The sequence below is a fragment of the Pleurodeles waltl genome, chromosome 4_1 (genome assembly GCF_031143425.1).
Source record: "Pleurodeles waltl isolate 20211129_DDA chromosome 4_1, aPleWal1.hap1.20221129, whole genome shotgun sequence".
Lineage (NCBI taxonomy): Eukaryota > Metazoa > Chordata > Amphibia > Caudata > Salamandridae > Pleurodeles > Pleurodeles waltl.
Window position 1 is genome coordinate 906443104 of NC_090442.1, and position 14504 is coordinate 906457607.

Consider the following 14504-nt stretch of genomic DNA (forward strand, 5'->3'; position numbering starts at 1 on the left):
AAAAATGACATTTAGTGAAGTTTCCATCTCAGTAAAAACATAAATAATAACAAAACAACAAAAACATAATACGTGGCCTGTGAGATATATTGGTATTCAAAGGTGCTCGTGCGTGAGATTGTCGTCTGACGAAGTGGCCGTGTGGTTAAGGCCCTGCACGCGTGGGTTCGAATCCCACCTTCGTCTGTTCCACGATCTGTTTTGTATTTACTTAGGCTTTGCCTTTGGTCTGAACAAGAGATACCAAGGAGCATTACACCAATATATCCCAGCATTATAATTGTTGATTTCTGGTTACAATTGGAAAGGACGTTGCATTCGCGCGCCTGCTGTGGCATTAGTGTGACAAGTTCATCTTCTTCATTAAGGACGTTTCCTATAAATGAATACAACATTTACTCATTGTTGACAGACAGAAGACGATTCTTAGTTGCCTAGCGTTGTTCTCTTTTGTCAAAGTTTATTATTTTATATTACCAATTTAAGTGTTTCAGCACAATGTGAAAAGGAATATAAAAGCAAAACTCCATCCACATCATGAGGTGTGACACATGCTATCTGTTTTCAGATAAGTGACCTTGCTATCCGACTGTTAGAGTGGCCCAGCGCTCTAAATCATTGTATTCAAATCTTATCGGGGCGTGGGTTCGAATCCCCTCGCAACTAACATCATTTTGTACTCCATATCTGAACTGTTTTTACTTACTCTGATATACGTCCAGCACAATAAATGTATATCACTTTCAGCAATTCGTAATATTCGAGCACCTGCTATGGTATAACGAATCCATCTTCTTCAATAGGGACGTTTTCTATAAATTACATGTTGCTCATTCGTGATCTATAGGAGTCGAATCTTCCGTGCATAACATTCCTAATTTTTTACTTTTTGCAAACGTGTAATTTTCCGACTTCGTTTTCACCAATTTATTTGTTTCAGCACAAGATAAAGGGAAAGATAGCCGCGAAACCCACATCCCAGCAGCTGAAGATAGATGGGCTTAACAAACACGCAAAACGAGGCACAGGGAGAAACAAATAATTTGTGTCTTCCTTCCTTCCATGAAAGTGAAATCTGATCTGCCCATTTGACCATGGTTCGCATTTTAAATGAATAGTGAAATATACCTCCGGGGCCGGCTTTAGGGCAGGCCAGGGTGGAGAAGGGGGATGGGTGGCGCATGGGATGTTTGGGGAAGGGATCCACTGACCTTTAGTGGGCGCTGTGTTTAGCACTAACTTACTATTCAAAAGCACTTGCTGCAGAGTGTTGCACAGGGCACAAGTCCTAAAAATAGAAGTGGGGGGACTAACCAAGTTAGGCAGTATGAGTGACATCCTGGCACGTGACATCACATGTGACATCAGAGAAAGTGGCATCAGAAGCCATGACTTTGCAGGAAGTGACATCAGATCTTGAGACCTCACACATATGTGTAGTGGGACTATCATGAGTACAGTTGAGAACATTACGAGCATACACACAAACACTTTATGTTTAGGCAGTTTAGGCAGAAGACTCACGCTTTTGTAAGCTACACATAACACAATGTTGCCTTTTGTTAGTGTAAGGCTTCCTTTACCCAAGGATTTAACAAGCTAGCTCTAGCGCCAGCCTACCTGTAATAAAGATATCCATAGTCGATGTGTTCTGTTGTCTTTATTTAAATCCAGGATAAATATCTCATCCACAGGAAACACAGCCCACAGCTCTCCTCACATCATCTTCCTCCTAGCCCAGTATCAACCATCTCCCACTTAGAATCTCCATCACCACATTCCATGTCACAAAGAGCATTCCATAGAAAGAGATGGATTGGTTACATAAACTGCAGATGGAAATACCACACACCTTTCCCCCCAAAAGAAACAAAAGAGAAATAGGAAGTAAACATAATAAACTATATACATTTGAGAATAAGAATAAACTATCCCTTAAGATATGATTAAAAACTATAAAACAAGATTCAGAAAAAACACATTGAAAAATCAGACATTTTTCCTCTTCCAGATCACAATACGATTGAGATTCCATATGCGGCCATCATTAAGTTTTACAGCATTTCTGAACAATTTCATTACACTAAACGGACCCCAAAATTTGCTTTCGCTCTTACCCAAAACAGGTCTTTTAACCAAAACTTCATCACCAACATTCACTTTCACATCACATACCCATTTCGTTCTGTCAAAGTACTCCTTTCTTTTTTCCACTGAATTTTTCTCACACATCCTATCATACTCTCCATGAGACCAAGAAACAGCTTTATCCTTACCCCCACTGACCCAACTAGGAACAAGCATAGTATTGGGTTTCCTTCCCCTGAATAATTCAAAAGGAACAAATCCTGTTGTAAAATGTGGAGTAAAGCGATAAGCTATCAAGAATTTTTTCAAGCCTTCCTTCCAACATCTCCCTGCAGCTACCTCCAACTGCACACACTCCTTCACGCACCTATTAAACCTTTCAACAATACCATTCCCTTCAGGATGATACAATGAGCACAATTTGTGCTTTATCCCCAATTTCTTCAGATAACTTTCCATTTCCTTGGACACAAATTGTGGACCATTATCAGTTAGGATGGCATTGGGAAAACCCTCTCGAGCAAAAACTTCTTCCAGAAGATTGATTATTCTTTTGGTTTCAACAATATTAACTATAACAATTTCCACCCATCTGGAAAATTGATCAATTAAAACCAAATTATAACTGCTCCCACCTTTACCATAAATAGGTCCAACAATATCCATAGCCACCACATCCCATGGCCTGTTCGACAAACTCCTGATACTCATTGAAGGTACTCTCGTTTTGTAGATTTTATCGCTATTACAACAGTCAGGACAGTCTCTAATTACTCTTTCAATACATAAATCCATCCCAGGCCACCAATAGTTCATACGAATCCTAGCTTTAGTTTTGCTTATGCCCTGATGACCACTATGACCAAGTTGAATGATCTTCTCAACTAATGTATTAGGTACCACCAATCTCCCCCCACGAAACAATAGATCATCTGAAACTGACAATTCATTCCTTATCTTCCAGAATGTTTTTAACATATTAGAACTCCTTAAATCTTCAAAGTCCCATTTGTCTTTGAGGAAATTGCATACCCTTTGCAAAGTGGAATCATTCGCAACCGCACGTACCCAGTCATCATGGCCAATTATCCCTTCTGTTACTCTACACACACAGAAATTGTTTTCCTGGTTATCACACGAGTCTTCTTCTGAAACAGATGCCAGTCTGGACAAGCAGTCAGCTGTATTATTATAGGCTCCAGGAACATAAAACATTTGAAAATTGAAATCTTGAAGATTAACCACCCACCTACTTATCCTGGAAGAAATTTGGTCAAGACCTTTTTTCATGAAAACTTCAATTAAAGGTTTGTGGTCAGTATAAACATGGAAGAGACTTCCCCATACAACATTTTTGAATTTGTTTATAGCCCAAAAAACACCTAACGCTTCTTTCTCAATTGTAGAATAATTCACTTCAGACCCTTTCAAAGTTCGCGAACAATACACAACAGGTTTCCAATTCTGTCCGTCTCCTTTCTGTAAGAGTACACCCCCTAAACCACTTGTGCTAGCATCTGTCATGATCATACTCAACTCATTAGGATTGAATGATTTCAAACAACCCACACTAGACAGTTGATTTTTCACAATTGTAAACTCGTTTTCACACAAATCATTCCATACATATTCAACTCCCTTCTTGAGTAATCTTCGCATATTTTCTGTTTTCATAGCTAAATTAGGCAGAAACTTTCCATGAAACTCAACCATACCAAAGAAAGCCTGCAATTCTTCTTTGTTCTTTGGCGAGTGTAGTTTTAAAATACTTTCTATTAAGTCTTGTTTTGGGTACAGACCAGTAGAAGTAATTCTGTGTCCCAAATACTCTATTTCCTCCTTACCAAAATGACATTTACTGAGCTTTAACGTGAGCCCATGACTCTTTAGGATACTTAACACTCTCCTAACCCTTTCTTCATGTTCTTCTCTAGTTCGTCCATATACCAGAATGTCATCTTGAAAATATTTCACACCTTTCTCAGAACTAAATAGATCATGCATTAACCGCTGAAACACCGATGCAGCTGATACCAGCCCAAACGGCATCCTTATATATCCAAACGTTCCAAAAGGTGTGATAAACGTAGTGAGATGCCTTGAATCTACATGAAGCATCACTTGATGATAGGCTGAAGCTAAGTCTAATGTACTAAAATATTTGGCACCATGCAAAAGAGTTACCATTTCTGTGATATTAGGAAGTGGAAATAGATCACTCACAACAGCCTTGTTAAGATTCCTTAAGTCGATACACAGCCTGATGTCCCCCGAGGGCTTACGTGCGACCACAATGGGAGAAACCCATTCTGAAGCCTCAACAGGTTCAATAATCCCATTCTGACACAGATTATTCAACTCTTTCTTCACATCATCCCTCACAGAAATAATCGGTATTGGCCGTACCTTACAAGCCACAGGAATTGCACCATCTTTGAGTTTGATGTGATGTACATATTTGGTGAGACACCCTAGAGTGTCACTAAACACATCCCTGAATTCATGCACAAAGTTTGGTACACTTTCCTTATTCACATCTGTAGATATTTCACACACACCACACATATTCTTAACAAAGTCTTTTTTGAGCAAAACAGGTTTACAGTTATTAGGATCTAAGATAACCTCGAGTTCTCTTTGATGAGGCCAGCTTAAGACGCTGTCCCCTTTTACTGGAACATAGATCTTGGCACTAATGGAGCTTGACTTGAAGATAATTTCAGACTCAAAGTATCCCCTTAGCTCTATGGTTTGACCACCATAACCCCCTGGGATTACATCAGGATCTTCCAATTTTATGTTGTGACTCAAATACTTGTCAAATATTTCATTTGACATCAAGGTTAACCATGCTCCAGAATCAAAGAGAACTTCACACTTTATACCACATATTGTTACAGTGTCTCTCGGATAATTCTTCGTTTTTCCTTGCTCATCAACCATCAATATGCAGTCCTGTATCATTTTGACTGCAGAATCCTTCTGTGACCTACAGCATTTGGCAAAGTGCCCACGTTTCCCGCATACTTTGCATATAGCATTAATAGCAGGACACTTTTTGAAAGATGCGAAATGCCCAAAATTTCCACACCGAAAGCATTTGGTATCCTTGAATTTAGGTCTCTGAATTTGAGTTAGTTTTGTGTCATCACTTCCTCCTTCGGTTTCTAATGCGTGACTTTCCTGTTTCTCATTTTTAGGAAATATCTTATTTACCGGAGGAAATTTTTTTCTTTCCTATTCCCCCACACATGCTAAAGTATGTTCCACACTTTTGGCAATTGTCACAACTTCTTGCAGAGATGGATCATCCTTACTCCAAAGTTCTTGCCTAATTTTGTCACTTGAGCATTTAAGCATGAATTGATCTCTTATACGTTCTTCAAGCGTTAATCCAAATTTGCATGTAGCTGCCAATTTTCTTAAGGTAGTAATGTACTCTTCAATAGATTCATTTTGGGCTTGCTCCCGCATACCAAAGTGATAACGCTCTAAAATCGTGCTAATCTTAGGAAGATAATGCAGGTCTAGTTTTTTTATGCAAAGTTCAAATTCATTTAAGTCTGTTCCATCATCTTCAGGCTCAGGTAAAGTTTCAAAAATTTCCAGTCCTTCACATCCAAACAATGCATGAGAAGAGAAACTTTCCTCTCATTTGATAATGATGAACTACATACTCTTGTATAGTGCAGAAAATACTTTTTCCATTTTGACCATATAATAGGCGCTTCACCAGGTACTGTCAAGAAAAACGGAGGTGGAGATATATTTTGCATTATTTTGTAGAGAAAAAATAAAAATAAAAAAAATAATGAAATAAAATAAAATAAAAATAATGTTCTTCCTTATATATATTAAGTTATTGTTATTTTCTTATGTATTTCCATACAATTACTATAAGATGTTTTGTAAAATATCAGACTCATTAGTAAAGTTCAAACGTGAAGATCATTTTCTAAAGGCAGTTCATCTTGTATTATGTTCAAGCCGGGCAGAATGGTGCTGGTGAGACTGACTGGTGAGTTAAATTTTATTTCTTGCTTATTGTTTTTCTTACTTTCTCCTTTGAATGTCCGGTTTCCAGTAATCAGTATCCTCTTAGATACTGAAACTAACGCGTTCACAGTATTCAACTGTGAAACGTGTTAAAAATCAATAAACGGGAAACGCGCGAACAATAAACGAGGCACAGACAATGTGCTGCGCGCTGAAAGCAGGAAACTGAAAGAGCGTGCGCTAAACAAACATGCCTCGCCCGAGTGCAGGGCGCACGAGGATGCCTGAAGTGAGATGGAGCGTGATAGCGCTCGTGGCAAGAATCCAATTAATTTTAAACACAAACAAAACGCTGAGGAGTTGCACGCGCTTGTCCTGTTTAAGAAACGTCTTGTCCTTGTTTAAAGTGCGTAAAATCAATGAAAGTCAATAACAAATCCTTAGACTCCAATACGCTTTATAACAACATTCAAATAAAGCTTTTCTTCAGGAACCTAGTAGAATAATAGAATTTCACAGTCACTTAAGATCCATCTTTTCTCCTTATTTTTTATTTTATTTTTATATATCGATATCCTCAAAACCTTCTGTTTTGAATGATCCAAAATATATTAAAAAAGAACAGGATGAACTCACCAGAAGGTGATTATAAAATTAGTAAGATATGATCCAACTGTCAAAGGAGATCCAATGGTAGGACTGCTGTGTTGAGATATCCTATTGAACACATCCCATCCTCGTCGCCAGTGTAATAAAGATATCCATAGTCGATGTGTTCTGTTGTCTTTATTTAAATCCAGGATAAATATCTCATCCACAGGAAAAACAGCCCACAGCTCTCCTCACATCATCTTCCTCCTAGCCCAGTCTCAACCATCTCCCACTTAGAATCTCCATCACCACATTCCATGTCACAAAGAGCATTCCATAGAAAGAGATGGATTGGTTACATAAACTGCAGATGGAAATACCACACTACCCCACCAGGTGTAATATGCCATATGCAGCACATTTCCATCCAGATGAGATTGTATTAGCTGTCTGGCTCTCCAGAGGTGAGACCTCACGCCTATGCACAGTATGCTAACCCTTCAATCAATCAATCCGTTTTTATAAAGTGCAGCTACTCACCCTTGAGGTTCTCAAGGCGCTGGAGGGGGGTGGGGGGGGGCTTCATCCGAAGAGCCACGTCTTGAGGTACTTCCTGAAGGTAGTAAGCGATGGGCTTTGTCTGAGGTGCAAGGGGAGGTTGTTCCAGCTCTTTGTTGCAATGTAGGTGAAGAATCATCCACCTGCGGTGGTTTTACAAATGCGGGGGATGGTGACCAGGGCCAGCTAGGCAGAGCGGAGGTATCTGGCAGGGGTGTGGAAGGAGACGCGGGGATTTAGGTAGGCTGGTCTGACGTTGTGTATGGCCTTGTAGGTGTGGGTGAGTAGATTGAAGGAGATTCATTTCTCAACCGGGAGCCTGAAGGGTCCTCAGGTGTTGGGAGATATGTTCTCGGTGTGGGAGGTTCAGGATAAGTCCAGCGGCGGTATTCTGGATGAGTTGTAGTTTTTGGATGTTTCTCTCCAAGGTGCCGGCATAGAGAGCATTGCCATAGTCGAGCTTGCTTGTGACTGAGGCGTGGCGGACTGTCCTGCAGCAGTCTGCTGGGATCCACCTGAAGACATTTTAAAGTTTGCGGAGTATGTGCCAGCAGGAGGAGGAGACTGAGTTTACCTGACGGGTCATGGATAGGGAGGAGTAGAGGATGATGCCTCGGTTGGAGGCGTGCTCATTCGGTGTGGGGGGGGTGCTGAGGGATGTGTGCCACCAGAGGTCATTACATGCTGATGTGGCGTTTCTGAAGATGATGAGCTCGGTCTTGTCAGAGTTGAGCTTGAGGCAGCTTTCTCACATCCAGGTGGCGACGGCTTCCATTCCTGAGTGGAAGTTCCTTTTGGCCATGTCTGGGTATTCGGTAAGGGAGAAGATGAGTTGTGTGTCATCAGCATACAACACAATGTTCATTCCATGGCTTCTGACGATGGCTACGATTGGGGCCATATATACGTTGAAAAGAGTTGGACTCAAAGAGGATCCTTGGGGGACTCCGCAGTTGACTCCTGTGGGTCTGGATGTGTAGGGTGGGAGTCTGACCCTATGAGTCCTCCCGGAGAGGAAGGAGTGGATCCATTCCAGGGCTTTTACACAGATTCCCTATCTCCCCCAACACTCCTCCCCCCCAGCTACCACCACTTAGTTTGTCTGTGGTGGGAACCTGCACTCAGTTTAGGAGTTTGGGGCTTATTTTTCACCAACAGACCATGACCCAGTGAAAGATAGAAAGGCAGAAAAGGAAGAAAGGAGAAATAGAGATAAGAAAACAAAGATGAAGTTGGAAAAGGGGACGAAAAAAATCTTCACAAATAGGCAAGTGTAGATTAGTGAAAGAGGAAGGTTATGGCAATCTTGATATGCAGAAATAGGGCCATGGGAAACATGTTGGGGCTCTGCATTTATGTTCACAAACTATTCACTGCACCCCTAAATGTCACTTCCACATTTAGAAGCAGACGTATTGTGTCCTTACTGTTGGCATAACTATATCGAAACCACACTCACATTCACCAGCACAACCGGACAGGTCACCGTGAAATCAGTACAACCAGAATACCCAGCCATAGATTGGATCATAAATTTCAAAGTAAGAGGTATCAGCTCAACATCAAAATAAGCGTAAGCCACCCAAATATCCAAGGATGGGTAGGAAATGGTGATAACTATAACTCCAAAAAAAGGCACATGTAATTCCTGTTCCAACTAGCACTGTGAAGAAAATATTGGCCTTCAGAAGGAAATATTGCTGGTTTGCATAGAAAAACAATCCAAGTGGGGAGATGTAGGAATAACAAGAGACACCACAAACTATAGCCAGCAATCAGAATCTGCACTACACTCTGCTTGTTAACTAGTCCTTTGCACAGCCTAGTTGGCTTTCTTGTTTACAGAAACACTGACTTGTCAGCTCACCTATGCACTGTAACCTTCACCCTGAATGAGCCAATGCTAAGTAAGGACACATGACCTCTAATTTCATACTTATCATAACTCTAAATTACTTCAGTCTCCCAGAACTAAGAGCATAAAAAAAAAGCTAGTGTGTGATATTTTCTTATTGTACAGTTCATCACAAATTTTGCAGCATTGCTGCAGTAGGTAGGTATGAGAAGAATTGAGCTGCTTCTTCGTCGGGGTGATGGTGTTGTTAAAGTTGTCCCCACAATATAGTAGGAGGAATGATCTCCAAGATCATAATCTAGACGTTGCTGAAAAATGACATTTAGTGAAGTTACCATCTCAGTAAAAACATAAATAATAACAAAACAACAAAAACATACTACGTGGCCTGTGAGATATGTTGGTATGTAAAGGTGCTCGTGCGTACAATTGTCATCTGACGAAGTGGCCGAGTGGTTAAGGCGATGGACTGCTAATCCATTGTGCTCTGCACGCGTGGGTTCGAATCCCACCTTCGTCGGTTCCCCTTCTGTTTCGTAGTTACTTAGGCTTTGACTTTGGTCTGAACAAGAGAGACCAAGGAGCTTTACACCAATATATCCCAGCATTATAATTGTTGATTTCTGGTTACAATTGGAAATTACGTTGCATTCGCGAGCCTGCTGTGGCATTAGTGTGACAAGTTCATCTTCTTCATTAAGGACGTTTCCTATAAATGAATACAACATTTACTCCTTGTTGACAGACAGAAGACGATTCTTAGTTGCCTAGCGTTGTTCTTTTTTGTCAAAGTTTATTATTTTATTTTACCAATGTAAGTGTTTCAGCACAATGTGAAAAGGAATATAGAAGCAAAACTCCATCCAAATCATGAGATGTGAAACATGCTGTCTATTTTCAGATAAGTGACCGTTCTATCTCAGTGTTAGAGTGGCAGAGCGCCCTAAATAATTGTATTAACAATCAAGTCTTTTCGGGGCGTGGGTTCGAATCCCCTTGCTGCACTTTTAAGATAATTTTGTACTCCATATGTGAATGGTTTTTACTTACTCTGATATACTTCCAGCACAATAAATGTATATTACTTTCAGCAAGTCGTAATATTCGTGCACCTGCTATGGTATAACGAATCCATCTTCTTCAATAGGGACGTTTTCTATAAATTACATGTTGCTCATTCGTGATCTATAGGAGTCGAATCGTCCGTGCATAACATTCCTAATTTTTTACTTTTTGCCAACGTGTAATTTTCCGACTTCGTTTTCCCCAATTTATCTGTTTCATCACAAGATAAAGGGAAAGATAGCAGCGAACCCCACATCCTAGCAGCTGAAGATAGATGGGCTTAACAAACACGCAAAACGAGGCACAGGGAGAAACAAATAATTTGTGTCTTCCTTCCTTCCATGAAAGTGAAATCTGTTCTGCCCATTTGACCATGGTTCGCATTTTAGATGAAGAGTGAAAGATGCCTCCGGGGCCGGCTTTAGGGCAGTGCTGGGTGGAGAAGGGGGATGGGTGGCGGGCGGGGGTGCCGCTTGGGATGTTTGGGGAAGGGATGCACTGACCTTTAGGGGGCGCTGTGTTTAGCACTAACTCACGATTTAAAAGCACCTGAGTGTTGCACAGGGCACAAGGCCTAAAAATAGAAGTGGGGGGACTAAACAAGTTAGGCAGTCTGAGTGAAATCCTGGCACGTGACATCACATGTGACATCAGAGAAAGTGGCATCAGAAGCCATGACTTTGCAGGAAGTGACATCAGATCTTGAGACCTCACACATATGTGTAGTGGGACTATCATGAGTACAGTTGAGAACATTACGAGCATACACACAAACACTTTATGTTTAGGCAGTTTAGGCAGAAGACTCAAGCTCTTGTAAGCTACACATAACACAATGTTGCCTTTTGTTAGTGTAAGGCTTCCTTTACCCAAGGATTTAACAAGCTAGCTCTAGCGCCAACCTACCCCACCAGGTGTAATATGCCATATGCAGCACATTTCCATCCAGATGAAATTGTATTAGCTGTCTGGCTCTCCAGAGGTGAGACCTCACGCCTATGCAAAGTATGCTAACCCTTCAATCAATCAATCCGTTTTTATAAAGTGCAGCTACTCACCCTTGAGGTTCTCAAGGCGCTGGAGGGGGGCGGGGGGGGGGCTTCATCCGAAGAGCCACGTCTTGAGGTACTTCCTGAAGGTAGTAAGCGATGGGCTTTGTCTGAGGTGCAAGGGGAGGTTGTTCCAGCTCTTTGCTGCAATGTAGGTGAAGAATCATCCACCTGCGGTGGTTTTACAAATGCGGAGGATGGTGACCAGGGCCAGCTAGGCAGAGCGGAGGTATCTGTCAGGGGTGTGGAAGGAGACGCAGGGATTTAGGTAGGCTGGTCTGACGTTGTGTATGGCCTTGTAGGTGTGGGTGAGTAGCTTGAAGGAGATTCATTTCTCAACCGGGAGCCCGAAGGGTCCTCAGGTGTTGGGAGATATGTTCTCGGTGTGGGAGGTTCAGGATCAGTCCAGCGGCGGTATTCCGGATGAGTTGTAGTTTTTGGATGTTTCTCTCCAAGGTGCTGGCATAGAGAGCATTGCCATAGTCGAGCTTGCTGGTGACTGAGGCGTGGCGGACTGTCCTGCAGCAGTCTGCTGGTATCCACCTGAAGACATTTTAAAGTTTGCACAGTATGTGCCAGCAGGAGGAGGAGACTGAGTTTACCTGACGGGTCATGGATAGGGAGGAGTAGAGGATGATGCCTCGGTTGGAGGCGTGCTCATTCGGTGTGGGGGGGTGCTGAGGGATGTGTGCCACCAGAGGTCATTACATGCTGAGGTGGCGTTTCCGAAGATGATGAGCTCGGTCTTGTCAGAGTTGAGCTTGAGGCAGCTTTCTCACATCCAGGTGGCGACGGCTTCCATTCCTGAGTGGAAGTTCCTTTTGGCCATGTCTGGGTCTTCGGTAAGGGAGAAGATGAGTTGTGTGTCATCAGCATACAACACAATGTTCATTCCATGGCTTCTGACGATGGCTACTATTGGGGCCATATATACGTTGACAAGAGTTGGACTCAAAGAGGATCCTTGGGGGACTCCGCAGTTGACTCCTGTGGGTCTGGATGTGTAGGGTGGGAGTCTGACCCTATGAGTCCTCCCGGAGAGGAAGGAGTGGATCCATTCCAGGGCTTTTACACAGATTCCCTATCTCCCCCAACACTCCTCCCCCCCAGCTACCACCACTTAGTTTGTCTGTGGTGGGAACCTGCACTCAGTTTAGTAGTTTGGGGCTTATTTTTCACCAACAGACCATGACCCAGTGAAAGATAGAAAGGCAGAAAAGGAAGAAAGGAGAAATAGAGATAAGAAAACAAAGATGAAGTTGGAAAAGGAGACAAAAAAAATCTTCACAAATAGGCAAGTGTAGATTAGTGAAAGAGAAAGGTTATGGCAATCTTGATATGCAGAAATAGGGCCATGGGAAACATGTTGGGGCTCTGCATTTATGTTCACAAACTATTCACTGCCCCCCCAAATGTCACCTCCACTTTTAGCAGCAGACGTATTGTGTCCTTACTGTGTCGCATAACTATATCGAAACCACCCTCACATTCACCAGCACAACCGGCCAGGTCACCGTGAAATCAGTACAACCAGAATACCCAGCCAAAGATTGGGTCATAAATTTCAAAGTAAGAGGTATCAGCTCCACATCAAAATAAGCGTAAACCACCCAAATATCCAAGGATGAGTAGGAAATGGTGATAACTATAACTCCAAAAAAAGGCACATGTAATTCCTGTTCCAACTAGCACTGTGAAGAAAATATTGGCCTTCAGAAGGAAATATTGCTGGTTTGCATAGAAAAACAATCCAAGTGGGGAGATGTAGGAATAACAAGAGACACCACAAACTATAGCCAGCAATCAGAATCTGCACTAGACTCTGCTTGTTAACTAGTCCTTTGCACAGCCTAGTTGGCTTTCTTGTTTACAGAAACACTGACTTGTCAGCTCACCTATGCACTGTAACCCTCACCCTGAATGAGCCAATGCTAAGTAAGGACACATGACCTCTAATTTCATACTTATCATAACTCTAAATTACTTCAGTCTCCCAGACCTAAGAGCATAAGAAAAAAGCTACTGTGTGATATTTTCTTATTATACAGTTCATCACAAATTTTGCAGCATTGCCTCAGTAGGTAGGTATGAGAAGAATTGAGATGCTTCTTCGTCGGGGTGATGGTGTTGTTAATTAAAGTTGTCCCCACAATATAGTAGGAGGAATGATCTCCAAGATCATAATCTAGACGTTGCTGTAAAAATGACATTTAGTGAAGTTACCATCTCAGTAAAAACATAAATAATAACAAAACAACAAAAACTTACTACGTGGCCTGTGAGATATATTGGTATTTAAAGGTGCACGTTCAATTGTCATCTGACGAAGTGGCCGAGTGGTTAAGGCGATGGACTGCTAATCCATTGTGCTCTGCACGCGTGGGTTCGAATCCAACCTTTGTCGGTTCCCCGATCTGTTTTGTAATTACTTAGTCTTTGCCTTTGGTCTGAACAAGAGAGACCAAGGAGCATTACACCAATATATCCCAGCATTATAATTGTTGATTTCTGGTTACAATTGGAAATTACGTTGCATTCGCGCGACTGCTGTGGCATTAGTGTGACAAGTTCATCTTCTTCATTAAGGACGTTTCCTATAAATGGATACAACATTTACTCATTGTTGACAGACTTAGTTGCCTAGCGTTGTTCTTTTTTGTCAAAGTTTATTATTTTATATTACCAATTTAAGTCTTTCAGCACAATGTGAAAAGGAATATAGAAGCAAAACTCCATCCAAATCATGAGATGTGACACATGCTATCTATTTTCTAAGTAACCGTTCAGTGTTAGAGTGGCTGAGCGCCCTAAATAATTGTATTAACAATCAAGACTTTTCGGGGCGTGGGTTCGAATCCCCTTGCTCCGCTTTTAAGATAATTTTGTAATCCATATCTGAATGGTTTTTACTTACTCTGATATACTTCCAGCACAATAAATGTATATTACTTTCAGCAAGTCGTAATATTCGTGCACCTGCTATGGTATAACGAATCCATCTTCTTCAATAGGGACGTTTTCTATATGTTACATGTTGCTCATTCGTGATCTATAGGAGTCGAATCTTCCGTGCATAACATTCCTAATTTTTTACTTTTTGTCAACGTGTAATTTTCCGACTTTGTTTTCCCCAATTTATCTGTTTCATCACAAGATAAAGGGAAAGATAGCAGAGAAACCCACATCCCAGCAGCTGAAGATAGATGGGCTTAACAAACACGCAAAACGAGGCACAGGGAGAAACAAATAATTTGTGTCTTCCTTCCTTCCATGAAAGTGAAATCTGATCTGCCCATTTGACC

The 14504-nt window shown here is 41.6% G+C and overlaps 2 non-coding genes across 2 annotated transcripts; both read left to right on the top strand.

Annotated features, from left to right (window-relative positions):
- The first annotated feature begins 9526 nt into the window (after positions 1-9526).
- TRNAS-GCU (transfer RNA serine (anticodon GCU)) lies at positions 9527-9608 on the top strand. Its single transcript has one exon. It is a non-coding gene; the product is annotated as a tRNA-Ser (tRNA).
- A 3916-nt stretch (positions 9609-13524) lies between these two features.
- Positions 13525-13606, top strand: TRNAS-GCU (transfer RNA serine (anticodon GCU)). The gene has a single exon. It is a non-coding gene; the product is annotated as a tRNA-Ser (tRNA).
- Positions 13607-14504: the final 898 nt, after the last annotated feature.